Raw genomic sequence first — 24,513 nt, forward strand, 5'->3', positions numbered from 1 at the left:
TTTTTCTTTTTATTGCCAGCACTGACATTTGGAAGAGGTCAAACAGACACAATAGCCATCACCTAAAGACTTACCACACTGTTTAGGCACAATTCCTACTGCTTTTGGCAGCTAAACAGTGTTGAGCCTCTTTAATAGTTTAATTTAAGACCCCCTGCTAATATAATGTCCTGTAGATCTTTTTACATTACCAACACATGATTTTTTTCAGTAAGCCAATACAGTTAGGAAACTTTTTTATTAGCTTACCTGGTGATAGAAGTAGAAGAGGGCAAAAAAGTGCCTGTATCACACCTACAGCCATACCACATTGGATAGGCCCAATCTCGTCTGATCTTGGAAGCTAAGCAGTGTTGGGCCTGGTTAGTACTTGGGTGGGAGACCACATGGGAACACCAGGTGCTGTAGGTTTTTTCACATTACTGGCAAATTGTTTTTATTCTCTAGCTATTTAAATTGGAAAAATTTTCTTTTTATTGCCAGCACTGACATTTGGAAGAGGTCAAACAGACACAATAGCCATCACCTAAAGACTTACCACACTGTGTAGGCCCAATTGCAACTGCATTTGGCAGCTAAACAGTGTTGATCCTCTTTAGTAGTTTAATTTAAGACCCCCTGCTAATATAATGTCCTGTAGGTCTTTTGACATTACCAACACATGATTTTTTTCAGTAAGCCAATACAGTTAGGAAAGTTTTGTATTAGCTTACCTGGTGATAGAAGTAGAAGAGGGCAAAAAAGTGCCTGTATCTCACCTACAGCCATACCACATTGGATAGGCCCAATCTCGTCAGATCTTGGAAGCTAAGCAGTGTTGGGCCTGGTTAGTACTTGGGTGGGAGACCACATGGCAACACCAGGTGCTGTAGATTTTTTCACATTACTGGCAAATTGTTTTTATTCTCTAGCTATTTAATTTGGAAAAAAAATATTTTTATTGCCAGCACTGACATTTGGAAGAGGTCAAACAGACACAATAGCCATCACCTAAAGACTTACCATACTGTTTAGGCCCAATTGCAACTGCATTTGGCAGCTAAACAGTGTTGAGCCTCTTTAGTAGTTTAATTTAAGACCCCCTGCTAATATAATGTCCTGTAGGTCTTTTTACATTACCAACACATGATTTTTTTCAGTAAGCCAATACAGTTAGGAAAGTTTTGTATTAGCTTACCTGGTGATAGAAGTAGAAGAGGGCAAAAAAGTGCCTGTATCTCACCTACAGCCATACCACATTGGATAGGCCCAATCTCGTCTGATCTTGGAAGCTAAGCAGTGTTGGACCTGGTTAGTACTTGGGTGGGAGACCACATGGGAACACCAGGTGCTGTAGGTTTTTTCACATTACTGGCAAATTGTTTTTATTCTCTAGCTATTTAAATTGGAAAAATTTTCTTTTTATTGCCAGCACTGACATTTGGAAGAGGTCAAACAGACACAATAGCCATCACCTAAAGACTTACCATACTGTTTAGGCCCAATTGCAACTGCATTTGGCAGCTAAACAGTGTTGAGCCTCTTTAGTAGTTTAATTTAAGACCCCCTGCTAATATAATGTCCTGTAGGTCTTTTTACATTACCAACACATGATTTTTTTCAGTAAGCCAATACAGTTAGGAAAGTTTTGTATTAGCTTACCTGGTGATAGCAGTAAAAGAGGTCAAAAAAGTGCCTGTATCTCACCTACAGCCATACCACATTGGATAGGCCCAATCTCGTCTGATCTTGGAAGCTAAGTAGTGTTGGGCCTGGTTAGTACTTGGGTGGGAGACGACATGGGAACACCAGGTGCTGTAGGTTTTTTCACATTACTGACAAATTGTTTTTATTCTCTAGCTATTTAAATTGGAAACTTTTTCTTTTTATTGCCAGCACAGACATTTGGAAGAGGTCAAACAGACACAATAGCCATCACCTAAAGACTTACAATACTGTTTAGGCCCAATTGCAACTGCATTTGGCAGCTAAACAGTGTTGAGCCTCTTTAGTAGTTTAATTTAAGACCCCCTGCTAATATAATGTCCTGTAGGTCTTTTTACATTACCAACACATGATTTTTTTCAGTAAGCCAATACAGTTAGGAAAGTTTTGTATTAGCTTACCTGGTGATAGAAGTAGAAGAGGGCAAAAAAGTGCCTGTATCTCACCTACAGCCATACCACATTGGATAGGCCCAATCTCGTCTGATCTTGGAAGCTAAGCAGTGTTGGGCCTGGTTAGTACTTGGGTGGGAGACCACATGGGAACACCAGGTGCTGTAGGTTTTTTCACATTACTGGCAAATTGTTTTTATTCTCTAGCTATTTAAATTGGAAACTTTTTCTTTTTATTGCCAGCACTGACATTTGGAAGAGGTCAAACAGACACAATAGCCATCACCTAAAGACTTACCACACTGTTTAGGCCCAATTCCAACTGCTTTTGGCAGCTAAACAGTGTTGAGCCTCTTTAGTAGTTTAATTTAAGACCCCTGCTAATATCATGTCCTGTAGGTCTTTTTACATTACCAACACATGATTTTTTTCAGTAAGCCAATACAGTTAGGAAACTTTTGTATTAGCTTACCTGGTGATAGAAGTAGAAGAGGGCAAAAAAGTGCCTGTATCTCACCTACAGCCATACCACATTGGATAGGCCCAATCTCGTCTGATCTTGGAAGCTAAGCAGTGTTGGGCCTGGTTAGTACTTGGGTGGGAGACCACATGGGAACACCAAGTGCTGTAGGTTTTTTCACATTACTGGCAAATTGTTTTTATTCTCTAGCTATTTAAATTGGAAACTTTTTCTTTTTATTGCCAGCACAGACATTTGGAAGAGGTCAAACAGACACAATAGCCATCACCTAAAGACTTACCACACTGTTTAGGCCCAATTCCAACTGCTTTTGGCAGCTAAACAGTGTTGAGCCTCTTTAGTAGTTTAATTTAAAACCCCCTGCTAATATCATGTCCTTTAGGTCTTTTTAGATTACCAACACATGATTTTTTTTCAGTAAGCCAATACAGTTAGGAAACTTTTTTATTAGCTTACCTGGTGATAGAAGTAGAAGAGGGCAAAAAAGTGCCTGTATCTCACCTACAGCCATACCACATTGGATAGGCCCAATCTCGTCTGATCTTGGAAGCTAAGCAGTGTTGGGCCTGGTTAGTACTTGGATGGGAGACCACATGGGAACACCAGGTGCTGTAGGTTTTTTCACATTACTGGCAAATTGTTTTTATTATCTAGCTATTTAAATTGGAAACTTTTTCTTTTTATTGCCAGCACTGACATTTGGAAGAGGTCAAACAGACACAATAGCCATCACCTAAAGACTTACCACACTGTTTAGCCCATATTCCAACTGCTTTTTGCAGCTAAACAGTGTTGAGCCTCTTTAGTAGTTTAATTTAAGACCCCCTGCTAATATCATGTCCTGTAGGTCTTTTTACATTACCAACATATGATTTTTTTCAGTAAGCCAATACAGTTAGGAAACTTTTGTATTAGCTTACCTGGTGATAGAAGTAGAAGAGGGCAAAAAAGTGCCTGTATCTCACCTGCAGCCATACCACATTGGATATGCCCAATCTCGTCTGATCTTGGAAGCTAAGCAGTGTTGGGCCTGGTTAGTACTTGGGTGGGAGACCACATGGGAACACCAGGTGCTGTAGGTTTTTTCACATTACTGGCAAATTGTTTTTATTCCCTAGCTATTTAAATTAGAAACTTTTTCTTTTTATTGCCAGCACAGACATTTGGAAGAGGTCAAACAGACGCAATAGCCATCACCTAAAGACTTACCACACTGTTTAGGCCCAATTCCAACTGCATTTGGCAGCTAAACAGTGTTGAGCCTCTTTAGTAGTTTAATTTAAGACCCCCTGCTAATATCATGTCCTGTAGGTCTTTTTACATTACCAACACATGATTTTTTTCAGTAAGCCAATACAGTTAGGAAACTTTTTTATTAGCTTACCTGGTGATAGAAGTAGAAGAGAGCAAAAAAGTGCGTGTATCTCACCTACAGCCATACCACATTGGATAGGCCCAATCTCGTCTGATCTTGGAAGCTAAGCAGTGTTGGGCCTGGTTAGTACTTGGATGGGAGACCACATGGGAACACCAGGTGCTGTAGGTTTTTTCACATTACTGGCAAATTGTTTTTATTATCTAGCTATTTAAATTGGAAACTTTTTCTTTTTATTGCCAGCACTGACATTTGGAAGAGGTCAAACAGACACAATAGCCATCACCTAAAGACTTACCACACTGTTTAGCCCATATTCCAACTGCTTTTTGCAGCTAAACAGTGTTGAGCCTCTTTAGTAGTTTAATTTAAGACCCCCTGCTAATATCATGTCCTGTAGGTCTTTTTACATTACCAACATATGATTTTTTTCAGTAAGCCAATACAGTTAGGAAACTTTTGTATTAGCTTACCTGGTGATAGAAGTAGAAGAGGGCAAAAAAGTGCCTGTATCTCACCTGCAGCCATACCACATTGGATAGGCCCAATCTCGTCTGATCTTGGAAGCTAAGCAGTGTTGGGCCTGGTTAGTACTTGGGTGGGAGACCACATGGGAACACCAGGTGCTGTAGGTTTTTTCACATTACTGGCAAATTGTTTTTATTCTCTAGCTATTTAAATTGGAAAAAAATTCTTTTTATTGCCAGCACTGACATTTGGAAGAGGTCAAACAGACACAATAGCCATCACCTAAAGACTTACCATACTGTTTAGGCCCAATTGCAACTGCATTTGGCAGCTAAACAGTGTTGAGCCTCTTTAGTAGTTTAATTTAAGACCCCCTGCTAATATAATGTCCTGTAGGTCTTTTTACATTACCAACACATGATTTTTTTCAGTAAGCCAATACAGTTAGGAAAGTTTTGTATTAGCTTACCTGGTGATAGAAGTAGAAGAGGGCAAAAAAGTGCCTGTATCTCACCTACAGCCATACCACATTGGATAGGCCCATCACGTCTGATCTTGGAAGCTAAGCAGTGTTGGGCCTGGTTAGTACTTGGGTGGAAGACCACATGGAAACACCAGGTGCTGTAGGTTTTTTCACATTACTGGCAAATTGTTTTTATTCTCTAGCTATTTAAATTGGAAAAATATTCTTTTTATTGCCAGCACTGACATTTGGAAGAGGTCAAACAGACACAATAGCCATCACCTAAAGACTTACCATACTGTTTAGGCCCAATTGCAACTGCATTTGGCAGCTAAACAGTGTTGAGCCTCTTTAGTAGTTTAATTTAAGACCCCCTGCTAATAACATGTCCTGTAGGTCTTTTTACATTACCAACACATGATTTTTTTCAGTAAGCCAATACAGTTAGGAAACTTTTTTATTAGCTTACCTGGTGATAGAAGTAGAAGAGGGCAAAAAAGTGCCTGTATTTCACTTACAGCCATACGACATTGGATAGGCCCACTCTCGTCTGATCTTGGAAGCTAAGCAGTGTTGGGCCTGGTTAGTACTTGGGTGGGAGACCACATGGGAACACCAGGTGCTGTAGGTTTTTTCACATTACTGACAAATTGTTTTTATTCTCTAGCTATTTAAATTGGAAATTTTTTATTTTTATTGCCAGTACAGACATTGGGAAGAGGTCAAACAGACACAATAGCCATCACCTAAAGACTTACCACACTGTTTAGGCCCAATTCCAACTGCTTTTGGCAGCTAAACAGTGTTGAGCCTCTTTAGTAGTTTAATTTAAGACCCCCTGCTAATATAATGTCCTGTATGTCTTTTTACATTACCAACACATGATTTTTTTCAGTAAGCCAATACAGTTAGGAAACTTTTGTATTAGCTTACCTGGTGATAGAAGTAGAAGAGGGCAAAAAAGTGCCTGTATCTCACCTACAGCCATACTACATTGGATAGGCCCAATCTCGTCTGATCTTGGAAGCTAAGCAGTGTTGGGCCTGTTTAGTACTTGGATGGGAGTCCACATGGGAACACCAGGTGCTGTAGGTTTTTTTCACATTACTGGCAAATTGTTTTTATTCTCTAGTTATTTAAATTGGAAACTTTTTATTTTTTTTGCCAGTACAGACATTTGGAAGAGGTCAAACAGACACAATAGCCATCACCTAAAGACTTACCACACTGCTTAGGCCCAATTCCTACTGCTTTTGGCAGCTAAACAGTGTTGAGCCTCTTTAGTAGTTTAATTTAAGACCCCCTGCTAATATCATGTCCTGTCGGTCTTTTTACAATACCAACACATGATTTTTTTCAGTAAGCCAATACAGTTAGGAAACTTTTTTAATAGCTTACCTGGTGATAGAAGTAGAAGAGAGCAAAAAAGTGCCTTTTTCTCACCTACAGCCATACCACATTGGATAGGCCCAATCTCGTCTGATCTTGGAAGCTAAGCAGTGTTGGACCTGGTTAGTACTTGGGTGGGAGACCACATGGGAACACCAGGTGCTGTAGGTTTTTTCACATTACTGGCAAATTGTTTTTATTCTCTAGCTATTTAAATTGGAAACTTTTTCTTTTTATTGCCAGCACAGACATTTGGAAGAGGTCAAACAGACACAATAGCCATCACCTAAAGACTTACCACACTGTTAAGGCCCAATTCCAACTGCTTTTGGCAGCTAAACAGTGTTGAGCCTCTTTAGTAGTTTAATTTAAGACCCCCTGCTAATAACATGTCCTTTAGGTCTTTTTACATTACCAACTCATGATTTTTTTCAGTAAGCCAATTCAGTTAGGAAACTTTTTTATTAGCTTACCTGGTGATAGAAGTAGAAGAGGGCAAAAAAGTGCCTGTATCTCACCTACAGCCATACCACATTGGAAAGGCCCAATCTCGTCTGATCTTGGAAGCTAAGCATTGTTGGGCCTGGTTAGTACTTGGGTGGGAGACCACATGGGAACAACTGGTGCTGTAGGTTTTTTCACATTACTGGCAAATTGTTTTTACTCTCTAGCTATTTAAATTGGAAACTTTTTCTTTTTATTGCAAGCACTGACATTTGGAAGAGGTCAAACAGACACAATAGCCATCACCTAAAGACTTACCATACTGTTTAGGCCCAATTGCAACTGCATTTGGCAGCTAAACTGTGTTGAGCCTCTTTAGTAGTTTAATTTAAGACCCCCTGCTAATAACATGTCCTGTAGGTCTTTTTACATTACCAACACATGATTTTTTTCAGTAAGCCAATACAGTTAGGAAACTTTTTTATTAGCTTAACTGGTGATAGAAGTAGAAGAGGGCAAAAAAGTGCCTTTATTTCACCTACAGCCATACTACATTGGATAGGCCTGATCTTGGAAGCTAAGCATTGTTGGGCCTGGTTAGTACTTGGGTGGGAGACAACATGGGAACACCAGGTGCTGTAGGTTTTTTCACATTACTGACAAATTGTTTTTATTCTCTAGCTATTTAAATTGGAAACTTTTTCTTTTTATTGCCAGCACAGACATTTGGAAGAGGTCAAACAGACACAATATCCATCACCTAAAGACTTACCACACTGTTAAGGCCCAATTCCAACTGCTTTTGGCAGCAAAACAGTGTTGAGCCTCTTTAGTAGTTTAATTTAAGACCCCCTGCTAATAACATGTCCTTTAGGTCTTTTTACATTACCAACACATGATTTTTTTCAGTAAGCCAATACAGTTAGGAAACTTTTTTATTAGCTTACCTGGTGATAGAAGTAGAAGAGGGCAAAAAAGTGCCAGTTTCTCACCTACAGCCATATTACATTGGATAGGCCCAATCTCGTCTGATCTTGGAAGCTAAGCATTGTTGGGCCTGGTTAGTACTTGGGTGGGAGACCACATGGGAACACCAGGTGCTGTAGGTTTTTTCACATTACTGACAAATTGTTTTTATTCTCTAGCTATTTAAATTGGAAACTTTTTCTTTTTATTGCCAGCACAGACATTTGGAAGAGGTCAAACAGACACAATAGCCATCACCTAAAGACTTACCACACTGTTAAGGCCCAATTCCAACGGCTTTTGGCAGCTAAACAGTGTTGAGCCTCTTTAGTAGTTTAATTTAAGACCCCCTGCTAATAACATGTCCTTTAGGTCTTTTTACATTACCAACTCATGATTTTTTTCAGTAAGCCAATTCAGTTAGGAAACTTTTTTATTAGCTTACCTGGTGATAGAAGTAGAAGAGGGCAAAAAAGTGCCTGTATCTCACCTACAGCCATACCACATTGGAAAGGCCCAATCTCGTCTGATCTTGGAAGCTAAGCATTGTTGGGCCTGGTTAGTACTTGGGTGGGAGACCACATGGGAACAACTGGTGCTGTAGGTTTTTTCACATTACTGGCAAATTGTTTTTACTCTCTAGCTATTTAAATTGGAAACTTTTTCTTTTTATTGCAAGCACTGACATTTGGAAGAGGTCAAACAGACACAATAGCCATCACCTAAAGACTTACCATACTGTTTAGGCCCAATTGCAACTGCATTTGGCAGCTAAACTGTGTTGAGCCTCTTTAGTAGTTTAATTTAAGACCCCCTGCTAATAACATGTCCTGTAGGTCTTTTTACATTACCAACACATGATTTTTTTCAGTAAGCCAATACAGTTAGGAAACTTTTTTATTAGCTTACCTGGTGATAGAAGTAGAAGAGGGCAAAAAAGTGCCTTTATTTCACCTACAGCCATACTACATTGGATAGGCCTGATCTTGGAAGCTAAGCATTGTTGGGCCTGGTTAGTACTTGGGTGGGAGACAACATGGGAACACCAGGTGCTGTAGGTTTTTTCACATTACTGACAAATTGTTTTTATTCTCTAGCTATTTAAATTGGAAACTTTTTCTTTTTATTGCCAGCACAGACATTTGGAAGAGGTCAAACAGACACAATAGCCATCACCTAAAGACTTACCACACTATTAAGGCCCAATTCCAACGGCTTTTGGCAGCTAAACAGTGTTGAGCCTCTTTAGTAGTTTAATTTAAGACCCCCTGCTAATAACATGTCCTTTAGGTCTTTTTACATTACCAACTCATGATTTTTTTCAGTAAGCCATACAGTTAGGAAACTTTTGTATTAGCTTACCTGGTGATAGAAGTAGAAGAGGGCAAAAAAGTGCCTGTATCTCACCTACAGCCATACCACATTGGATAGGCCCAATCTCGTCTGATCTTGGAAGCTAAGCAGTGTTGGGCGTGGTTAGTACTTGGGTGGGGGACCACATGGGAACACCAGGTGCTGTAGGTTTTTTCACATTACTGGCAAATTGTTTTTATTCTCTAGCTATTTAAATTGGAAAGTTTTTCTTTTTATTGCCAGCACTGACATTTGGAAGAGGTCAAACAGACACAATAGCCATCACCTAAAGACTTACCACACTGTTTAGGCCCAATTCCAACTGCTTTTTGACGCTAAACAGTGTTGAGCCTCTTTAGTAGTTTGATTTAAGACCCCCTGCTAATATAATGTCCTGTATGTCTTTTTACATTACCAACACATGATTTTTTTCAGTAAGCCAATACAGTTAGGAAACTTTTGTATTAGCTTACCTGGTGATAGAAGTAGCAGAGGGCAAAAAAGTGCCTGTATCTCATCTACAGCCTTACCACATTGGATAGGCCCAATCTCGTCTGATCTTGGAAGCTAAGCAGTGTTGGGCCTGGTTAGTACTTGGGTGGGAGACCACATGGGAACACCAGGTGCTGTAGGTTTTTTCACATTACTGGCAAATTGTTTTTATTCTCTAGCTCAGAGGTTCCCAATCTTTTTTGATTAACGGCACCCTAGAGAATCAGAATTTTTTTTCACGGCACCCCTAGGTCCAAAAAAAATTATTAGATTGGGTTTATATGCGATTCTTAGAGGCAGTTATGTGGTAAAGGGCAGGATTTGCTTTTGTTTGTACACATTCTATGATTGGCAGCCACCAGCACTGGTTTTGCTCCTAAATAATTAACCATTAATAGTTTGAGTTGGTCCTGGACCACCAAGCCGCGGCACCCCTGCATGTGTCCCGAGGCACCCCAGGGAGCCACGGCACACAGTTTGGGAACCACTGCTCTAGCTATTTAAATTGGAAACTTTTTCTTTTTATTGCCAGCACTGACATTTGGAAGAGGTCAAACAGACACAATAGCCATCACCTAAAGACTTACCACACTGTTTAGGCCCAATTCCAACTGCTTTTGGCAGCTAAACAGTGTTGAGCCTCTTTAGTAGTTTAATTTAAGACCCCCTGCTAATATCATGTCCTGTAGGTCTTTTTACATTACCAACACATGATTTTTTTCAGTAAGCCAATACAGTTAGGAAACTTTTTTATTAGCTTACCTGGTGATAGAAGTAGAAGAGGGCAAAAAAGTGCCTGTATCTCACCTACAGCCATACCACATTGGATAGGCCCAATCTCGTCTGATCTTGGAAGCTGAGCAGTGTTGGGCCTGGTTAGTACTTGGTTGGGAGACCACATGGGAACACCAGGTGCTGTAGGTTTTTTCACATTACTGGCAAATTGTTTTTATTCTCTAGCTATTTAAATTGGAAACTTTTTCTTTTTATTGCCAGCACTGACATTTGGAAGAGGTCAAACAGACACAATAGCCATCACCTAAAGACTTACCACACTGTTTAGGCCCAATTCCAACTCCTTTTGGCAGCTAAACAGTGTTGAGCCTCTTTAGTAGTTTAATTTAAGACCCCCTGCTAATATCATGTCCTGTAGGTCTTTTTACATTACCAACACATGATTTTTTTCAAAAAGCCAATACAGTTAGGAAACTTTTTTATTAGCTTACCTGGTGATAGAAGTAGAAGAGGGCAAAAAAGTGCCTGTGTCTCACCTACAGCCTTACCACATTGGATAGGCCCAATCTCGTCTGATCTTGGAAGCTAAGCAGTGTTGGGCCTGGTTAGTACTTGGGTGGGAGACCACATGGGAACACCAGGTGCTGCAGGTTTTTTCACATTACTGGCAAATTGTTTTTATTCTCTAGCTATTTAAATTGGAAACTTTTTCTTTTTATTGCCAGCACTGACTTTTGGAAGAGGTCAAACAGACACAATAGCCATCACCTAAAGACTTACCACACTGTTTAGGCCCAATTCCAACTGCTTTTGGCAGCTAAACAGTGTTGAGCCTCTTTAGTAGTTTAATATAAGACCCTCTGCTAATATAATGTCCTGTAGGTCTTTTTACATTACCAACACATGATTTTTTTCAGTAAGCCAATACAGTTAGGAAACTTTTTTATTAGCTTACCTGGTGATAGAAGTAGAAGAGGGCAAAAAAGTGCCTGTATCTCACCTACAGCCATACCACATTGGATAGGCCCAATCTCGTCTGATCTTGGAAGCTAAGCAGTGTTGGACCTGGTTAGTACTTGGGTGGGAGACCACATGGGAACACCAGGTGCTGTAGGTTTTTTCACATTACTGGCAAATTGTTTTTATTCTCTAGCTATTTAAATTAGAAAATTTGTATTTTTATTGCCAGTACAGACATTTGGAAGAGGTCAAACAGACACAATAGCCATCACCTAAAGACTTACCACACTGTTTAGGCCCAATTCCAACTGCTTTTGTCAGCTAAACAGTGTTGAGCCTCTTTAGTAGTTTAATTTAAGACCCCCTGCTAATATCATGTCCTGTAGGTCTTTTTACATTACCAACACATGATTTTTTTCAGTAAGCCAATACGGTTAGGAAACTTTTGTATTAGCTTACCTGGTGATAGAAGTAGAAGAGGGCAAAAAAGTGCCTGTATCTCACCTACAGCCATACCACATTGGATAGGCCCAATCTCGTCTGATCTTGGAAGCTAAGCAGTGTTGGGCCTGGTTAATACTTGGGTGGGAGACCACATGGGAACACCAGGTGCTGTAGGTTTTTTCACATTACTGGCAAATTGTTTTTATTCTCTAGCTATTTAAATTGGAAAGTTTTTCTTTTTATTGCCAGCACTGACATTTGGAAGAGGTCAAACAGACACAATAGCCATCACCTAAAGACTTACCACACTGTTTAGGCCCAATTCAAACTGTTTTTGGCAGCTAAACAGTGTTGAGCCTCTTTAGTAGTTTAATTTAAGACCCCCTGCTAACATAATGTCCTGTAGGTCTTTTTACATTACCAACACATGATTTTTTTCAGTAAGCCAATACAGTTAGGAAACTTTTGTATTAGCTTACCTGGTGATAGAAGTAGAAGAGGGCAAAAAAGTGCCTGTATCTCACCTACAGCCATACCACATTGGATAGGCCCAATCTCGTCTGATCTTGGAAGCTAAGCAGTGTTGGGCCTGGTTAGTACTTGGGTGGGAGACCACATGGGAACACCAGGTGCTGTAGGTTTTTTCACATTACTGGCAAATTGTTTTTATTCTCTAGCTATTTAAATTGGAAAGTTTTTCTTTTTATTGCCAGCACTGACATTTGGAAGAGGTCAAACAGACACAATAGCCATCACCTAAAGACTTACCACACTGTTTAGGCCCAATTCAAACTGCTTTTGGCAGCTAAACAGTGTTGAACCTCTTTAGTAGTTTAATTTAAGACCCTCTGCTAATATAATGTCCTGTAGGTCTTTTTACATTACCAACACATGATTTTTTTCAGTAAGCCAATACAGTTAGGAAACTTTTGTATTAGCTTACCTGGTGATAGAAGTAGAAGAGGGCAAAAAAGTGCCTTATCTCACCTACAGCCATACCACATTGGATAGGCCCAATCTTGTCTGATCTTGGAAGCTAAGCAGTGTTGGGCCTGGTTAGTACTTGGGAGGGAGACCACATGGGAACACCAGGTGCTGTAGGTTTTTTCACATTACTGGCAAATTGTTTTTATTCTCTAGCTATTTAAATTGGAAAGTTTTTCTTTTTATTGCCAGCACTGACATTTGGAAGAGGTCAAACAGACACAATAGCCATCAACTAAAGACTTACCACACGGTTTAGGCCCAATTCCAACTGCTTTTGGCAGCTAAACAGTGTTGAGCCTCTTTAGTAGTTTAATTTAAGACCCCCTGCTAATATAATGTCCTGTAGGTCTTTTTACATTACCAACACATGATTTTTTTTCAGTAAGCCAATACAGTTAGGAAACTTTTTTATTAGCTTACCTGGTGATAGAAGTAGAAGAGGGCAAAAAAGTGCCTGTATCTCACTTACAGCCATACCACATTGGATAGGCCCAATCTCGTCTGATCTTGGAAGCTAAGCAGTGTTGGGCCTGGTTAGTACTTGGGTGGGAGACCACATGGGAACACCAGGTGCTGTAGGTTTTTTCACATTACTGGCAAATTGTTTTTATTCTCTAGCTATTTAAATTGGAAACTTTTTATTTTTATTGCCAGTACAGACATTTGGAAGAGGTCAAACAGACACAATAGCCATCACCTAAAGACTTACCACACTGTTTAGGCCCAATTCCAACTGCTTTTGTCAGCTAAACAGTGTTAAGCCTCTTTAGTAGTTTAATTTAAGACCCCCTGCTAATATCATGTCCTGTAGGTCTTTTTACATTACCAACACATGATTTTTTTCAGTAAGCCAATACAGTTAGGAAACTTTTGTATTAGCTTACCTGGTGATAGAAGTGGAAGAGGGCAAAAAAGTGCCTGTATCTCACCTACAGCCATACCACATTGGATAGGCCCATCTCGTCTAATCTTGGAAGCTAAGCAGTGTTGGGCCTGGTTAGTACTTGGGTGGGAGACCACATGGGAACACCAGGTGCTGTAGGTTTTTTCACATTACTGGCAAATTGTTTTTATTCTCTAGCTATTTAAATTGGAAAGTTTTTATTTTTATTGCCAGCACTGACATTTGGAAGAGGTCAAACAGACACAATAGCCATCACCTAAAGACTTACCACACTGTTTAGGCCCAATTCCAACTGCTTTTGGCAGCTAAACAGTGTTGAGCCTCTTTAGTAGTTTAATTTAAGACCCCCTGCTAATATAATGTCCAGTATGTCTTTTTACATTACCAACACATGATTTTTTTCAGTAAGCCAATACAGTTAGGAAACTTTTGTATTAGCTTACCTGGTGATAGAAGTAGAAGAGGGCAAAAAAGTGCCTGTATCTCACCTACAGCCATACTACATTGGATAGGCCCAATCTCGTCTGATCTTGGAAGCTAAGCAGTGTTGTGCCTGGTTAGTACTTGGGTGGGAGACCACATGGGAACACCAAGTGCTGTAGGTTTTTTTCACATTACTGGCAAATTGTTTTTATTCTCTAGCTATTTAAATTGGAAACTTTTTATTTTTATTGCCAGTACAGACATTTGGAAGAGGTCAAACAGACACAATAGCCATCACCTAAAGACTTACCACACTGCTTAGGCCCAATTCCAACTGCTTTTGGCAGCTAAACAGTGTTGAGCCTCTTTAGTAGTTTAATTTAAGACCCCCTGCTAATATCATGTCCTGTCGGTCTTTTTACATTACCAACACATGATTTTTTTCAGTAAGTCAATACAGTTAGGAAACTTTTTTAATAGCTTACCTGGTGATAGAAGTAGAAGAGAGCAAAAAAGTGCTTGTTTCTCACCTGCAGCCATACCACATTGGATAGGCTTAATATTGTCTGATCTTGGAAGCTAAGCAGTGTTGGGCCTGGTTAGTACTTGGGTGGGAGACCACCTGGGAACACCCGGTGCTGTGGGTTTTTTCACATTACTGGCAAATTGTTTTTATTCTCTAGCTATTTAAATTGGAAACTTTTTCTTTTTATTGCCAGCACTGACATTTGGAAGAGGTCAAACAGACACAATAGCCATCACCTAAAGACTTACCACACTGTTTAGGCACAATTCCTACTGCTTTTGGCAGCTAAACAGTGTTGAGCCTCTTTAATAGTTTAATTTAAGACCCCCTGCTAATATAATGTCCTGTAGGTCTTTTTACATTACCAACACATGATTTTTTTCAGTAAGCCAATACAGTTAGGAAAGTTTTGTATTAGCTTACCTGGTGATAGAAGTAGAAGAGGGCAAAAAAGTGCCTGTATCTCACCTACAGCCATACCACATTGGATAGGCCCAATCTCGTCTGATCTTGGAAGCTAAGCAGTGTTGGAACTGGTTAGTACTTGGGTGGGAGACCACATGGGAACACCAGGTGCTGTAGGTTTTTTCACATTACTGGCAAATTGTTTTTATTCTCTAGCTATTTAAGTTGGAAACTTTTTCTTTTTATTGCCAGCACTGACATTTGGAAGAGGTCAAACAGACACAATAACCATCACCTAAAGACTTACCACACTGTTTATGCCCAATTCCAACTGCTTTTGGCAGCTAAACAGTGTTGAGCCTCTTTAGTAGTTTAATATAAGACCCTCTGCTAATATAATGTCCTGTAGGTCTTTTTACATTACCAACACATGATTTTTTTCAGTAAGCCAATACAGTTAGGAAACTTTTTTATTAGCTTACCTGGTGATAGAAGTAGAAGAGGGCAAAAAAGTGCTTGTATCTCACCTACAGCCATACCACATTGGATAGGCCCAATCTCGTCTGATCTTGGAAGCTAAGCAGTGTTGGGCCTGGTTAGTACTTGGGTGGGAGACCACATGGGAACACCAGGTGCTGCAGTTTTTTTCACATTACTGGCAAATTGTTTTTATTCTCTAGCTATTTAAATTAGAAATTTTTTATTTTTATTGCTAGTACAGACATTTGGAAGAGGTCAAACAGACACAATAGCCATCACCTAAAGACTTACCACACTGTTTAGGCCCAATTCCAACTGCTTTTGTCAGCTAAACAGTGTTGAGCCTCTTTAGTAGTTTAATTTAAGACCCCCTGCTAATACCATGTCCTGTAGGTCTTTTTACATTACCAACACATGATTTTTTTCAGTAAGCCAACACGGTTAGGAAACTTTTGTATTAGCTTACCTGGTGATAGAAGTAGAAGAGGGCAAAAAAGTGCCTGTATCTCACCTACAGCCATACCACATTGGATAGGCCCAATCTCGTCTGAACTTGGAAGCTAAGCAGTGTTGGGCCTGGTTAGTACTTGGGTGGGAGACCACATGGGAACACCAGGTGCTTTAGGTTTTTTCACATTACTGGCAAATTGTTTTTATTCTCTAGCTATTTAAATTGGAAAGTTTTTCTTTTTATTGCCAGCACTGACATTTGGAAGAGGTCAAACAGACACAATAGCCATCACCTAAAGACTTACCACACTGTTTAGGCCCAATTCAAACTGCTTTTGGCAGCTAAACAGTGTTGAGCCTCTTTAGTAGTTTAATTTAAGACCCCCTGCTAATATAATGTCCTGTAGGTCTTTTTACATTACCAACACATGATTTTTTTCAGTAAGCCAATACATTTAGGAAACTTTTGTATTAGCTTACCTGGTGATAGAAGTAGAAGAGGGCAAAAAAGTGCCTGCATCTCACCTACAGCCATACCACATTGGATAGGCCTGATCTTGGAAGCTAAGCAGTGTTGGGCCTGGTTAGTACTTGGGTGGGAGACCACATGGGAACACCAGGTGCTGTAGGTTTTTTCACATTACTGGCAAATTGTTTTTATTCTCTAGCTATTTAAATTGGAAAGTTTTTCTTTTTATTGCCAGCACTGACATTTGGAAGAGGTCAAACAGACACAATAGCCATCACCTAAAGACTTACCACACGGTTTAGGCCCAATTCCAACTGCTTTTGGCAGCTAAACAGTGTTGAGCCTCTATAGTAATTTAATTTAAGACCCCCTGCTAATATAATGTCCTGTAGGTCTTTTTACATTACCAACACATGATTTTTTTCAGTAAGCCAATACAGTTAGGAAACTTTTTTATTAGCTTACCTGGTGATAGAAGTAGAAGAGGGCAAAAAAGTGCCTGTATCTCACTTACAGCCATACCACATTGGATAGGCCCAATCTCGTCTGATCTTGGAAGCTAAGCAGTGTTGGGCCTGGTTAGTACTTGGGTGGGAGACCACATGGGAACACCAGGTGCTGTAGGTTTTTTCATATTACTGGCAAATTATTTTTATTCTCTAGCTATTTAAATTGGAAACTTTTTCTTTTTATTGCCAGCACTGACATTTGGAAGAGGTCAAACAGACACAATAGCCATCACCTAAAGACTTACCACACTGTTTAGGCCCAATTCCAACTGCTTTTGGCAGCTAAACAGTGTTGAGCCTCTTTAGTAGTTTAATTTAAGACCCCCTGCTAATATAATGTCCTGTAGGTCTTTTTACATTACCAACACATGATTTTTTTCAGTAAGCCAATACAGTTAGGAAACTTTTTTATTAGCTTACCTGGTGATAGAAGTAGAAGAGGGCAAAAAAGTGCCTGTATCTCACTTACAGCCATACCACATTGGATAGGCCCAATCTCGTCTGATCTTGGAAGCTAAGCAGTGTTGGGCCTGGTTAGTACTTGGGTGGGAGACCACATGGGAACACCAGGTGCTGTAGGTTTTTTCACATTACTGGCAAATTGTTTTTATTCTCTAGCTATTTAAATTGGAAACTTTTTCTTTTTTTTGCCAGCACTGACATTTGGAAGAGGTCAAACAGACACAATAGCCATCACCTAAAGACTTACCACACTGTTTAGGCCCAATTCCAACTCCTTTTGGCAGCTAAACAGTGTTGAGCCTCTTTAGTAGTTTAATTTAAGACCCCCTGCTAATATAATGTCCTGTAGGTCTTTTTACATTACCAACACATGATTTTTTTCAGTAAGCCAATACAGTTAGGAAACTTTTTTATTAGCTTACCTGGTTATAGAAGTAGAAGAGGGCAAAAAAGTCCCTGTATCTCACCTACAGCCATACCACATTGGATAGGCCCAATCTCGTCTGATCTTGGAAGCTAAGCAGTGTTGGGCCTGGTTAGTACTTGGGTGGGAGACCAAATGGGAACACAAGGTGCTGTAGGTTTTTTCACATTACTGGCAAATTGTTTTTATTCTCTAGCTATTTAAATTGGAAACTTTTTCTTTTTATTGCCAGTACAGACATTTGGAAGAGGTCAAACAGACACAATAGCCATCACATAAAGACTTACCACACTGCTTAGGCCCAATTCCAACTGCTTTTGGCAGCTAAACAGTGTTGAGCCTCTTTAGTAGTTTAATTTAAGACCCCCTGCTAATATCATGTCCTGTAGGTCTTTTTACATTACCAACACATGATTTTTTTCAGTAAGCCAATACAGTTAGGAAACTTTTTTATTAGCTTACCTGGTGATAGAAGTAGAAGAGGGCAAAAAAGTGCCTGTATCTCACTTACAGCCATACCACATTGGATAGGCCCAATCTCTTCTGATCTTGGAAGCTGAGCAGTGTTGGGCCTTGTTAGTCATTGGGTGGGAGACCACATGGGAACACCAGGTGCTGTAGGTTTTTTCACATTACTTGCAAATTGTTTTTATACTCTAGCTATTTAAATTGGAAACTTTTTCTTTTTATTGCCAGCACTGATATTTGGAAGTGGTCAAACAGACACAATAGCCATCACCTAAAGACATACCACACTGTTTAGGCACAATTCCTACAGCTTTCGGCAGCTAAACAGTGTTGAGCCTCTTTAGTAGTTTAATTTAAGACCCCCTGCTAATATAATGTCCTGTAGGTCTTTTTACATTACCAACACATGGTTTTTTTCAGTAAGCCAATACAGTTAGGAAACTTTTTTATTAGCTTACCTGGTTATAGAAGTAGAAGAGGGCAAAAAAGTGCCTGTATCTCACCTACAGCCATACCACATTGGATAGGCAAAATCTCGTCTGATCTTGTAAGCTAATTAGTGTTGGGCCTGGTTAGTACTTGGGTGGGAGACCACATGGGAACACCAGGTGCTGTAGGTTTTTTCACATTACTGGCAAATTGTTTTTATTCTCTAGCTATTTAAATTGGAAACTTTTTCTTTTTATTGCCAGCAATGACATTTGGAAGAGGTCAAACAGACACAATAGCCATCACCTAAAGATTTACCACACTGTTTAGGCACAATTCCTACTGCTTTTGGCAGCTAAACAGTGTTGAGCCTCTTTAGTAGTTTAATTTAAGTCCCCCTGCTAATATAATGACCTGTAGGTCTTTTTACATTACCAACACATGTTTTTTTTCAGTAAGCCAATACAGTTAGGAAACTTTTTTATTAGCTTACCTGGTGATAGAAGTAGAAGAGGGCAAAAAAGTGCCTGTATCTCACCTACAGCCATACCACATTGGATAGGCAAAATCTCGTCTGATCTTGGAAGCTAAGCAGTGTTGGGCCTGGTTAGTACTTGGGTGGGAGGCCACATGGGAACACCAGGTTCTGTAGGTTTTTTCACATTACTGGCAAATTGTTTTTTATTCTCTAGCTATTTAAATTGGAAACTTTTTCTTTTTATTGCCAGCAATGACATTTGGAAGAGGTCAAACAGACACAATAGCCATCACCTAAAGACTTACCACACTGTTTAGGCACAATTCCTACTGCTTTTGGCAGCTAAACAGTGTTGAGCCTCTTTAGTAGTTTAATTTAAGACCCCCTGATAATATAATGTCCTGTAGGTCTTTTTACATTACCAACACATGATTTTTTTCAGTAAGCCAATACAGTTAGGAAACTTTTGTATTAGCTTACCTGGTGATAGAAGTAGAAGAGGGCAAAAAAGTGCCTGTATCTCACCTACAGCCATACCACATTGGATAGGCAAAATCTCGTCTGATCTTGGAAGCTAAGCAGTGTTGGGCCTGGTTAGTACTTGGGTGGGAGGCCACATGGAAACACCAGGTGCTGTAGGTTTTTTCACATTACTGGCAAATTGTTTTTATTCTCTAGCTATTAAAATTGGAAACTTTTTCTTTTTATTGCCAGTACAGACATTTGGAAGAGGTCAAACAGACACAATAGCCATCACCTAAAGACTTACCACACTGTTTAGGCCCAATTCCAACTGCTTTTGGCAGCTAAACAGTGTTGAGCCTCTTTAGTAGTTTAATTTAAGACCCCCTGCTAATATCATGTCCTGTAGGTCTTTTTACATTACCAACACATGATTTTTTTCAGTAAGACAATACAGTTGGGAAACTTTTTTATTAGCTTACCTGGTGATAGAAGTTGAAGAGGGCAACAAAGTGCCTGTATCTCACCTACGATACCACATTGGATATGCCCAATCTCGTCTGATCTTGGAAACTAAGCAGTGTTGGGCCTGGTTAGTACTTGGGTAAGAGACCACATGGGAACACCAGGTACTGTAGGTTTTTTCACATTACTGGCAAATTGATTTTATTCTCTAGCTATTGAAATTGGAAACTTTTTCTTTTTATTGCCAGCAATGACATTTGGAAGAGATCAAACAGACACAATATATATCACCTAAAAACTTACCACACTGTTTAGGCACAATTCCTACTGCTTTTGGCAGCTAAACAGTGTTGAGCCTCTTTAGTAGTTTAATTTAAGACCCCCTGCTAATATAATGTCCTGTAGGTCTTTTTACATTACCAACACATGGTTTTTTTCAGTAAGCCAATACAGTTAGGAAACTTTTTTATTAGCTTACCTGGTGATAGAAGTAGAAGAGGGCAAAAAAGTGCCTGTATCTCACCTACAGCCATACCACATTGGATAGGCAAAATCTCGTCTGATCTTGGAAGCCAAGCAGTGTTGGGCCTGGTTAGTACTTGGGTGGGAGGCCACATGGGAACACCTGGTGCTGTAGGTTTTTTCACATTACTGGCAAATTGTTTTTATTCTCTAGTTATTTAAATTGAAAACTTTTTCTTTTTATTGCCTGTACAGACATTTGGAAGAGGTCAAACAGACACAATAGCCATCACCTAAAGACTTACCACACTGTTTAGGCCCAATTCCAACTGTTTTTGGAAGCTAAACAGTGTTGAGCCTCTTTAGTAGTTTTATTTAAGACCCCCTGCTAATATCATGTCCTGTAGGTCTTTTAACATTACCAACACATGATTTTTTTCAGTAAGCCAATACAGTTAGGAAACTTTTGTATTAGCTTACCTGGTGATAGAAGTAGAAGATGGCAAAAAAGTGCCTGTATCTCACCTACAGCCATAACACATTGGATAGGCACAATCTCGTCTGATCTTGGAAGCAAAGCAGTGTTGGGCCTGGTTAGTACTTGGGTGGGAGACCACATGGGAACACCAGGTGCTGTAGATTTTTTCACATTAATGGCATATTGTTTTTATTCTCTAGCTATTTAAATTGGAAACTTTTTCTTTTTATTGCCAGCACTGACATTTGGAAGAGGTCAATCAGACACATTAGCCATCACCTAAAGACTTACCACACTGTTTAGGCCCAAGTCCAACTGCTTTTGGCAGCTAAACAGTGTTGAGCCTCGTTAGTAGTTTAATTTAAGACCCCCTGCTAATATCATGTCCTATAGGTCTTTTTACATTACCAACACATGATTTTTTTCAGTAAGACAATACAGTGTGGAAACTTTTTTGTTAGCTTACCTGGTTATAGAAGTAGAAGATGGCAAAAAGGTTCCTGTATCTCACCTACAGCCATACCACATTGGATAGGCCCAATCTCGTCTGCTCTTGGAAGCTAAGCAGTGTTGGGCCTGGTTAGTACTTGGGTGGGAGACCACATGGGAACACCAGGTGCTGTAGGTTTTTTCATATTACTGGCAAATGGTTTTTATTCTCTAGCTATTTAAATTGGAAACTTTTCTTTTTATTGCCAGCACAGACATTTGGAAGAGGTCAAACAGACACAATAGCCATCACCTAAAGACTTACCACACTGTTAAGGCCCAATTCCAACTGCTTTTGGCAGCTAAACAGTGTTGAGTTTCTTTAGTATTTTAATTTAAGACCCCCTGCTAATAACATGTCCTGTAGGTCTTTTTACATTACCAACTCATGATTTTTTTCAGTAAGTCAATACAGTTAGGAAACTTTTTTATTAGTTTACCTGGTGACAGAAGTAGAAGAGGGCAAAAAAGTGCATGTATCTCACCTACAGCCATACCACATTGGATAGGCCCAATCTCGTCTGATCTTGAAAGCTAAGCAGTGTTGGGCCTGGTTAGTACTTGGGTGGGCGACCACATGGGAACACTAGGTGCTGTAGGTTTTTTCACATTACTGGCAAATTGTTTTTATTCTCTAGCTATTTAAATTGGAAACTTTTTCTTTTTATTGCCAGCACTGACATTTGGAAGAGGTCAAACAGACACAATAGCCATCATCTAAAGACTTACCACACTGTTTAGGCCCAATTCCAACTGCTTTTGGCAGCTAAAAAGTGTTGAACCTCTTTAGTAGTTTAATTTAAGACCCCCTGCTAATATCATGTCCTGTAGGTCCTGGTTGAAGAGGGCAATACAGTTAGGAAACTTTTTTATTAGCTTACCTGGTGATAGAAGTAGAAGAGGGAAAAAAAGTGCCTGTATCTCACCTACAGCCATACCACATTAGATAGGCCCAATCTCGTCTGATCTTGGAAGCTAAGCAGTGTTGGGCCTGGTTAGTAATTGGGTGGGAGACCACATGGGAACACCAGGTGCTGTAGATTTTTTCACATTACTGGCAAATTGTTTTTATTCTCTAGCTATTTAAATTGGAAACTTTTTCTTTTTATTGCCAGTACAGACATTTGGAAGAGGTCAAACAGACACAATAGCCATCACCTAAAGACTTACCACACGGTTTAGGCCCAATTCCAACTGCTTTTGGCAGCTAAACAGTGTTGAGCCTCTTTGGTAGTTTAATTTAAGACCCCCTGCTAATATCATGTCCTGTAGGTCTTTTTACATTACCAACACATGATTTTTTTCAGTAAGCCAATACAGTTAGGAAACTTTTTTATTAGCTTACCTGGTGATAGAAGTAGAAGAGGGCAAAAAAGTGCCTGTATCTCACCTACAGCCATATCACATTGGATAGGCCCAATCTCGTCTGATCTTGAAAGCTAAGCAGTGTTGGGCCTGTTTAGTATTTGGGTGGGAGACCACATGTGAACACCAGGTGCTGTAGGTTTTTTCACATTACTGGCAAATTGTTTTTATTCTCTAGCTATTTAAATTGGAAACTTTTTTCTTTTTATTGCCAGCACTGTTATTTGGAAGAGGTCAAACAGACACAATAGCCATCACCTAAAGACTTACCATACTGTTTAGGCCCAATTCCAACTGCATTTGGCAGCTAAACAGTGTTGAGCCTCTTTAGTAGTTTAATTTAAGACCCCCTGCTAATAAAATGTCCTGTAGGTCTTCTTACATTACCAACACATGATTTTTTTCAGTAAGCCAATACAGTTAGGAAACTTTTTTATTAGCTTACCTAGTGGTAGAAGTAGAAGAGGGCAAAAAAGTGCGTGTATCTCACCTACAGCAATACCACATTGGATAGGCCCAATCTCGTCTGATCTTGGAAGCTAAGCAGTGTTGGGCCTGGTTAGTACTTGGGTGGGAGACCACATGGGAACACCAGGTGCTGTAGATTTTTTCACATTACTGGCAAATTGTTTTTATTCTCTAGCTATTTAAATTGGAAACTTTTTCTTTTTATTGCCAGTACAGACATTTGGAAGAGGTCAAACAGACACAATAGCCATCACCTAAAGACTTACCACACTGTTTAGGCCCAATTCCAACTGCATTTGGCAGCTAAACAGTGTTGAGCCTCTTTAGTAGTTTAATTTAAGACCACCTGCTAATATAATGTCCTGTAGGTCTTTTTACATTACCAACACATGATTTTTTTCAGTAAGCCAATACAGTTAGGAAACTTTTGTATTAGCTTACCTGGTGATAGAAGTAGAAGAGGGCAAAAAAGTGCCTGCATCTCACTTACAGCCATACCACATTGGATAGGCCCAATCTCGTCTGATCTTGGAAGCTAAGCAGTGTTGGGCCTGGTTAGTACTTGGGTGGGAGACCACATGGGAACACCAGGTGCTGTAGGTTTTTTCACATTACTGGCAAATTATTTTTATTCTCTAGCTATTTAAATTGGAAACTTTTTCTTTTTATTGCCAGCACTGACATTTGGAAGAGGTCAAACAGACACAATAGCCATCACCTAAAGACTTACCACACTGTTTAGGCCCAATTCCAACTGCTTTTGGCAGCTAAACAGTGTTGAGCCTCTTTAGTAGTTTAATTTAAGACCCCCTGCTAATATAATGTCCTGTAGGTCTTTTTACATTACCAACACATGATTTTTTTCAGTAAGCCAATACAGTTAGGAAACTTTTTTATTAGCTTACCTGGTGATAGAAGTAGAAGAGGGCAAAAAAGTGCCTGTATCTCACTTACAGCCATACCACATTGGATAGGCCCAATCTCGTCTGATCTTGGAAGCTAAGCAGTGTTGGGCCTGGTTAGTACTTGGGTGGGAGACCACATGGGAACACCAGGTGCTGTAGGTTTTTTCACATTACTGGCAAATTGTTTTTATTCTCTAGCTATTTAAATTGGAAACTTTTTCTTTTTTTTGCCAGCACTGACATTTGGAAGAGGTCAAACAGACACAATAGCCATCACCTAAAGACTTACCACACTGTTTAGGCCCAATTCCAACTCCTTTTGGCAGCTAAACAGTGTTG

General features: G+C 39.6%; 33 non-coding genes and 19 pseudogenes across 33 annotated transcripts; all 52 read left to right on the forward strand.

The window, feature by feature from the left end:
- Window positions 1–292: 292 nt before the first annotated feature.
- On the forward strand, window positions 293–411 carry LOC146044564 (5S ribosomal RNA). The gene has a single exon (XR_014465000.1). It is a non-coding gene; the product is annotated as a 5S ribosomal RNA (ribosomal RNA).
- Window positions 412–756: 345 nt separating this feature from the next.
- LOC146043858 (5S ribosomal RNA) lies at window positions 757–875 on the forward strand (annotated as a pseudogene).
- A 345-nt stretch (window positions 876–1,220) lies between these two features.
- Window positions 1,221–1,339, forward strand: LOC146044790 (5S ribosomal RNA). Its single transcript, XR_014465226.1, has one exon. It is a non-coding gene; the product is annotated as a 5S ribosomal RNA (ribosomal RNA).
- Window positions 1,340–1,684: 345 nt separating this feature from the next.
- LOC146043793 (5S ribosomal RNA) lies at window positions 1,685–1,803 on the forward strand (annotated as a pseudogene).
- Window positions 1,804–2,148: 345 nt separating this feature from the next.
- LOC146044565 (5S ribosomal RNA) lies at window positions 2,149–2,267 on the forward strand. Its single transcript, XR_014465001.1, has one exon. It is a non-coding gene; the product is annotated as a 5S ribosomal RNA (ribosomal RNA).
- A 344-nt stretch (window positions 2,268–2,611) lies between these two features.
- On the forward strand, window positions 2,612–2,730 carry LOC146043306 (5S ribosomal RNA). The gene has a single exon (XR_014464299.1). It is a non-coding gene; the product is annotated as a 5S ribosomal RNA (ribosomal RNA).
- Window positions 2,731–3,076: 346 nt separating this feature from the next.
- On the forward strand, window positions 3,077–3,195 carry LOC146044782 (5S ribosomal RNA). Its single transcript, XR_014465218.1, has one exon. It is a non-coding gene; the product is annotated as a 5S ribosomal RNA (ribosomal RNA).
- A 345-nt stretch (window positions 3,196–3,540) lies between these two features.
- Window positions 3,541–3,659, forward strand: LOC146044311 (5S ribosomal RNA). The gene has a single exon (XR_014464866.1). It is a non-coding gene; the product is annotated as a 5S ribosomal RNA (ribosomal RNA).
- Window positions 3,660–4,004: 345 nt separating this feature from the next.
- Window positions 4,005–4,123, forward strand: LOC146044794 (5S ribosomal RNA). Its single transcript, XR_014465230.1, has one exon. It is a non-coding gene; the product is annotated as a 5S ribosomal RNA (ribosomal RNA).
- Window positions 4,124–4,468: 345 nt separating this feature from the next.
- Window positions 4,469–4,587, forward strand: LOC146044754 (5S ribosomal RNA). The gene has a single exon (XR_014465191.1). It is a non-coding gene; the product is annotated as a 5S ribosomal RNA (ribosomal RNA).
- A 345-nt stretch (window positions 4,588–4,932) lies between these two features.
- On the forward strand, window positions 4,933–5,050 carry LOC146044254 (5S ribosomal RNA; annotated as a pseudogene).
- A 345-nt stretch (window positions 5,051–5,395) lies between these two features.
- LOC146044092 (5S ribosomal RNA) lies at window positions 5,396–5,514 on the forward strand (annotated as a pseudogene).
- Window positions 5,515–5,859: 345 nt separating this feature from the next.
- Window positions 5,860–5,978, forward strand: LOC146043635 (5S ribosomal RNA). Its single transcript, XR_014464626.1, has one exon. It is a non-coding gene; the product is annotated as a 5S ribosomal RNA (ribosomal RNA).
- A 346-nt stretch (window positions 5,979–6,324) lies between these two features.
- LOC146044791 (5S ribosomal RNA) lies at window positions 6,325–6,443 on the forward strand. The gene has a single exon (XR_014465227.1). It is a non-coding gene; the product is annotated as a 5S ribosomal RNA (ribosomal RNA).
- A 345-nt stretch (window positions 6,444–6,788) lies between these two features.
- LOC146044872 (5S ribosomal RNA) lies at window positions 6,789–6,907 on the forward strand. The gene has a single exon (XR_014465309.1). It is a non-coding gene; the product is annotated as a 5S ribosomal RNA (ribosomal RNA).
- A 345-nt stretch (window positions 6,908–7,252) lies between these two features.
- Window positions 7,253–7,361, forward strand: LOC146044376 (5S ribosomal RNA; annotated as a pseudogene).
- A 345-nt stretch (window positions 7,362–7,706) lies between these two features.
- LOC146043587 (5S ribosomal RNA) lies at window positions 7,707–7,825 on the forward strand. The gene has a single exon (XR_014464579.1). It is a non-coding gene; the product is annotated as a 5S ribosomal RNA (ribosomal RNA).
- A 345-nt stretch (window positions 7,826–8,170) lies between these two features.
- On the forward strand, window positions 8,171–8,289 carry LOC146044873 (5S ribosomal RNA). The gene has a single exon (XR_014465310.1). It is a non-coding gene; the product is annotated as a 5S ribosomal RNA (ribosomal RNA).
- A 345-nt stretch (window positions 8,290–8,634) lies between these two features.
- On the forward strand, window positions 8,635–8,743 carry LOC146044377 (5S ribosomal RNA; annotated as a pseudogene).
- A 344-nt stretch (window positions 8,744–9,087) lies between these two features.
- LOC146043461 (5S ribosomal RNA) lies at window positions 9,088–9,206 on the forward strand. Its single transcript, XR_014464453.1, has one exon. It is a non-coding gene; the product is annotated as a 5S ribosomal RNA (ribosomal RNA).
- Window positions 9,207–9,551: 345 nt separating this feature from the next.
- On the forward strand, window positions 9,552–9,670 carry LOC146043310 (5S ribosomal RNA). Its single transcript, XR_014464304.1, has one exon. It is a non-coding gene; the product is annotated as a 5S ribosomal RNA (ribosomal RNA).
- A 662-nt stretch (window positions 9,671–10,332) lies between these two features.
- On the forward strand, window positions 10,333–10,451 carry LOC146043488 (5S ribosomal RNA). Its single transcript, XR_014464481.1, has one exon. It is a non-coding gene; the product is annotated as a 5S ribosomal RNA (ribosomal RNA).
- A 345-nt stretch (window positions 10,452–10,796) lies between these two features.
- LOC146043643 (5S ribosomal RNA) lies at window positions 10,797–10,915 on the forward strand. Its single transcript, XR_014464635.1, has one exon. It is a non-coding gene; the product is annotated as a 5S ribosomal RNA (ribosomal RNA).
- A 345-nt stretch (window positions 10,916–11,260) lies between these two features.
- On the forward strand, window positions 11,261–11,379 carry LOC146044792 (5S ribosomal RNA). The gene has a single exon (XR_014465228.1). It is a non-coding gene; the product is annotated as a 5S ribosomal RNA (ribosomal RNA).
- A 345-nt stretch (window positions 11,380–11,724) lies between these two features.
- On the forward strand, window positions 11,725–11,843 carry LOC146043259 (5S ribosomal RNA). Its single transcript, XR_014464252.1, has one exon. It is a non-coding gene; the product is annotated as a 5S ribosomal RNA (ribosomal RNA).
- A 345-nt stretch (window positions 11,844–12,188) lies between these two features.
- On the forward strand, window positions 12,189–12,307 carry LOC146044566 (5S ribosomal RNA). The gene has a single exon (XR_014465002.1). It is a non-coding gene; the product is annotated as a 5S ribosomal RNA (ribosomal RNA).
- Window positions 12,308–12,651: 344 nt separating this feature from the next.
- Window positions 12,652–12,770, forward strand: LOC146043668 (5S ribosomal RNA). The gene has a single exon (XR_014464659.1). It is a non-coding gene; the product is annotated as a 5S ribosomal RNA (ribosomal RNA).
- Window positions 12,771–13,116: 346 nt separating this feature from the next.
- On the forward strand, window positions 13,117–13,235 carry LOC146044729 (5S ribosomal RNA). Its single transcript, XR_014465166.1, has one exon. It is a non-coding gene; the product is annotated as a 5S ribosomal RNA (ribosomal RNA).
- Window positions 13,236–13,580: 345 nt separating this feature from the next.
- LOC146044191 (5S ribosomal RNA) lies at window positions 13,581–13,698 on the forward strand (annotated as a pseudogene).
- A 345-nt stretch (window positions 13,699–14,043) lies between these two features.
- LOC146044105 (5S ribosomal RNA) lies at window positions 14,044–14,162 on the forward strand (annotated as a pseudogene).
- Window positions 14,163–14,508: 346 nt separating this feature from the next.
- Window positions 14,509–14,627, forward strand: LOC146044286 (5S ribosomal RNA; annotated as a pseudogene).
- Window positions 14,628–14,972: 345 nt separating this feature from the next.
- LOC146043767 (5S ribosomal RNA) lies at window positions 14,973–15,091 on the forward strand. Its single transcript, XR_014464758.1, has one exon. It is a non-coding gene; the product is annotated as a 5S ribosomal RNA (ribosomal RNA).
- A 345-nt stretch (window positions 15,092–15,436) lies between these two features.
- Window positions 15,437–15,555, forward strand: LOC146043526 (5S ribosomal RNA). The gene has a single exon (XR_014464517.1). It is a non-coding gene; the product is annotated as a 5S ribosomal RNA (ribosomal RNA).
- Window positions 15,556–15,900: 345 nt separating this feature from the next.
- LOC146043284 (5S ribosomal RNA) lies at window positions 15,901–16,019 on the forward strand. Its single transcript, XR_014464277.1, has one exon. It is a non-coding gene; the product is annotated as a 5S ribosomal RNA (ribosomal RNA).
- A 345-nt stretch (window positions 16,020–16,364) lies between these two features.
- LOC146044287 (5S ribosomal RNA) lies at window positions 16,365–16,473 on the forward strand (annotated as a pseudogene).
- A 345-nt stretch (window positions 16,474–16,818) lies between these two features.
- LOC146044730 (5S ribosomal RNA) lies at window positions 16,819–16,937 on the forward strand. Its single transcript, XR_014465167.1, has one exon. It is a non-coding gene; the product is annotated as a 5S ribosomal RNA (ribosomal RNA).
- A 345-nt stretch (window positions 16,938–17,282) lies between these two features.
- On the forward strand, window positions 17,283–17,401 carry LOC146044731 (5S ribosomal RNA). Its single transcript, XR_014465168.1, has one exon. It is a non-coding gene; the product is annotated as a 5S ribosomal RNA (ribosomal RNA).
- Window positions 17,402–17,746: 345 nt separating this feature from the next.
- LOC146043741 (5S ribosomal RNA) lies at window positions 17,747–17,865 on the forward strand. The gene has a single exon (XR_014464733.1). It is a non-coding gene; the product is annotated as a 5S ribosomal RNA (ribosomal RNA).
- Window positions 17,866–18,210: 345 nt separating this feature from the next.
- On the forward strand, window positions 18,211–18,329 carry LOC146044321 (5S ribosomal RNA; annotated as a pseudogene).
- A 345-nt stretch (window positions 18,330–18,674) lies between these two features.
- Window positions 18,675–18,793, forward strand: LOC146044062 (5S ribosomal RNA; annotated as a pseudogene).
- Window positions 18,794–19,138: 345 nt separating this feature from the next.
- On the forward strand, window positions 19,139–19,257 carry LOC146044226 (5S ribosomal RNA; annotated as a pseudogene).
- Window positions 19,258–19,603: 346 nt separating this feature from the next.
- On the forward strand, window positions 19,604–19,722 carry LOC146044205 (5S ribosomal RNA; annotated as a pseudogene).
- Window positions 19,723–20,067: 345 nt separating this feature from the next.
- On the forward strand, window positions 20,068–20,183 carry LOC146044275 (5S ribosomal RNA; annotated as a pseudogene).
- Window positions 20,184–20,528: 345 nt separating this feature from the next.
- LOC146044163 (5S ribosomal RNA) lies at window positions 20,529–20,647 on the forward strand (annotated as a pseudogene).
- Window positions 20,648–20,992: 345 nt separating this feature from the next.
- LOC146044212 (5S ribosomal RNA) lies at window positions 20,993–21,111 on the forward strand (annotated as a pseudogene).
- A 345-nt stretch (window positions 21,112–21,456) lies between these two features.
- On the forward strand, window positions 21,457–21,575 carry LOC146043200 (5S ribosomal RNA). The gene has a single exon (XR_014464194.1). It is a non-coding gene; the product is annotated as a 5S ribosomal RNA (ribosomal RNA).
- A 344-nt stretch (window positions 21,576–21,919) lies between these two features.
- Window positions 21,920–22,038, forward strand: LOC146043575 (5S ribosomal RNA). The gene has a single exon (XR_014464567.1). It is a non-coding gene; the product is annotated as a 5S ribosomal RNA (ribosomal RNA).
- Window positions 22,039–22,360: 322 nt separating this feature from the next.
- On the forward strand, window positions 22,361–22,479 carry LOC146044056 (5S ribosomal RNA; annotated as a pseudogene).
- Window positions 22,480–22,824: 345 nt separating this feature from the next.
- LOC146044166 (5S ribosomal RNA) lies at window positions 22,825–22,943 on the forward strand (annotated as a pseudogene).
- Window positions 22,944–23,289: 346 nt separating this feature from the next.
- On the forward strand, window positions 23,290–23,408 carry LOC146043394 (5S ribosomal RNA). Its single transcript, XR_014464386.1, has one exon. It is a non-coding gene; the product is annotated as a 5S ribosomal RNA (ribosomal RNA).
- A 345-nt stretch (window positions 23,409–23,753) lies between these two features.
- Window positions 23,754–23,872, forward strand: LOC146044732 (5S ribosomal RNA). Its single transcript, XR_014465169.1, has one exon. It is a non-coding gene; the product is annotated as a 5S ribosomal RNA (ribosomal RNA).
- Window positions 23,873–24,217: 345 nt separating this feature from the next.
- On the forward strand, window positions 24,218–24,336 carry LOC146044735 (5S ribosomal RNA). The gene has a single exon (XR_014465171.1). It is a non-coding gene; the product is annotated as a 5S ribosomal RNA (ribosomal RNA).
- The last annotated feature ends 177 nt before the right edge of the window (window positions 24,337–24,513 follow it).

Source organism: Crinia signifera, chromosome 19, assembly GCF_055691185.1.
Source record: "Crinia signifera chromosome 19, ASM5569118v1, whole genome shotgun sequence".
In the NCBI taxonomy this organism is placed as follows: domain Eukaryota; kingdom Metazoa; phylum Chordata; class Amphibia; order Anura; family Myobatrachidae; genus Crinia; species Crinia signifera.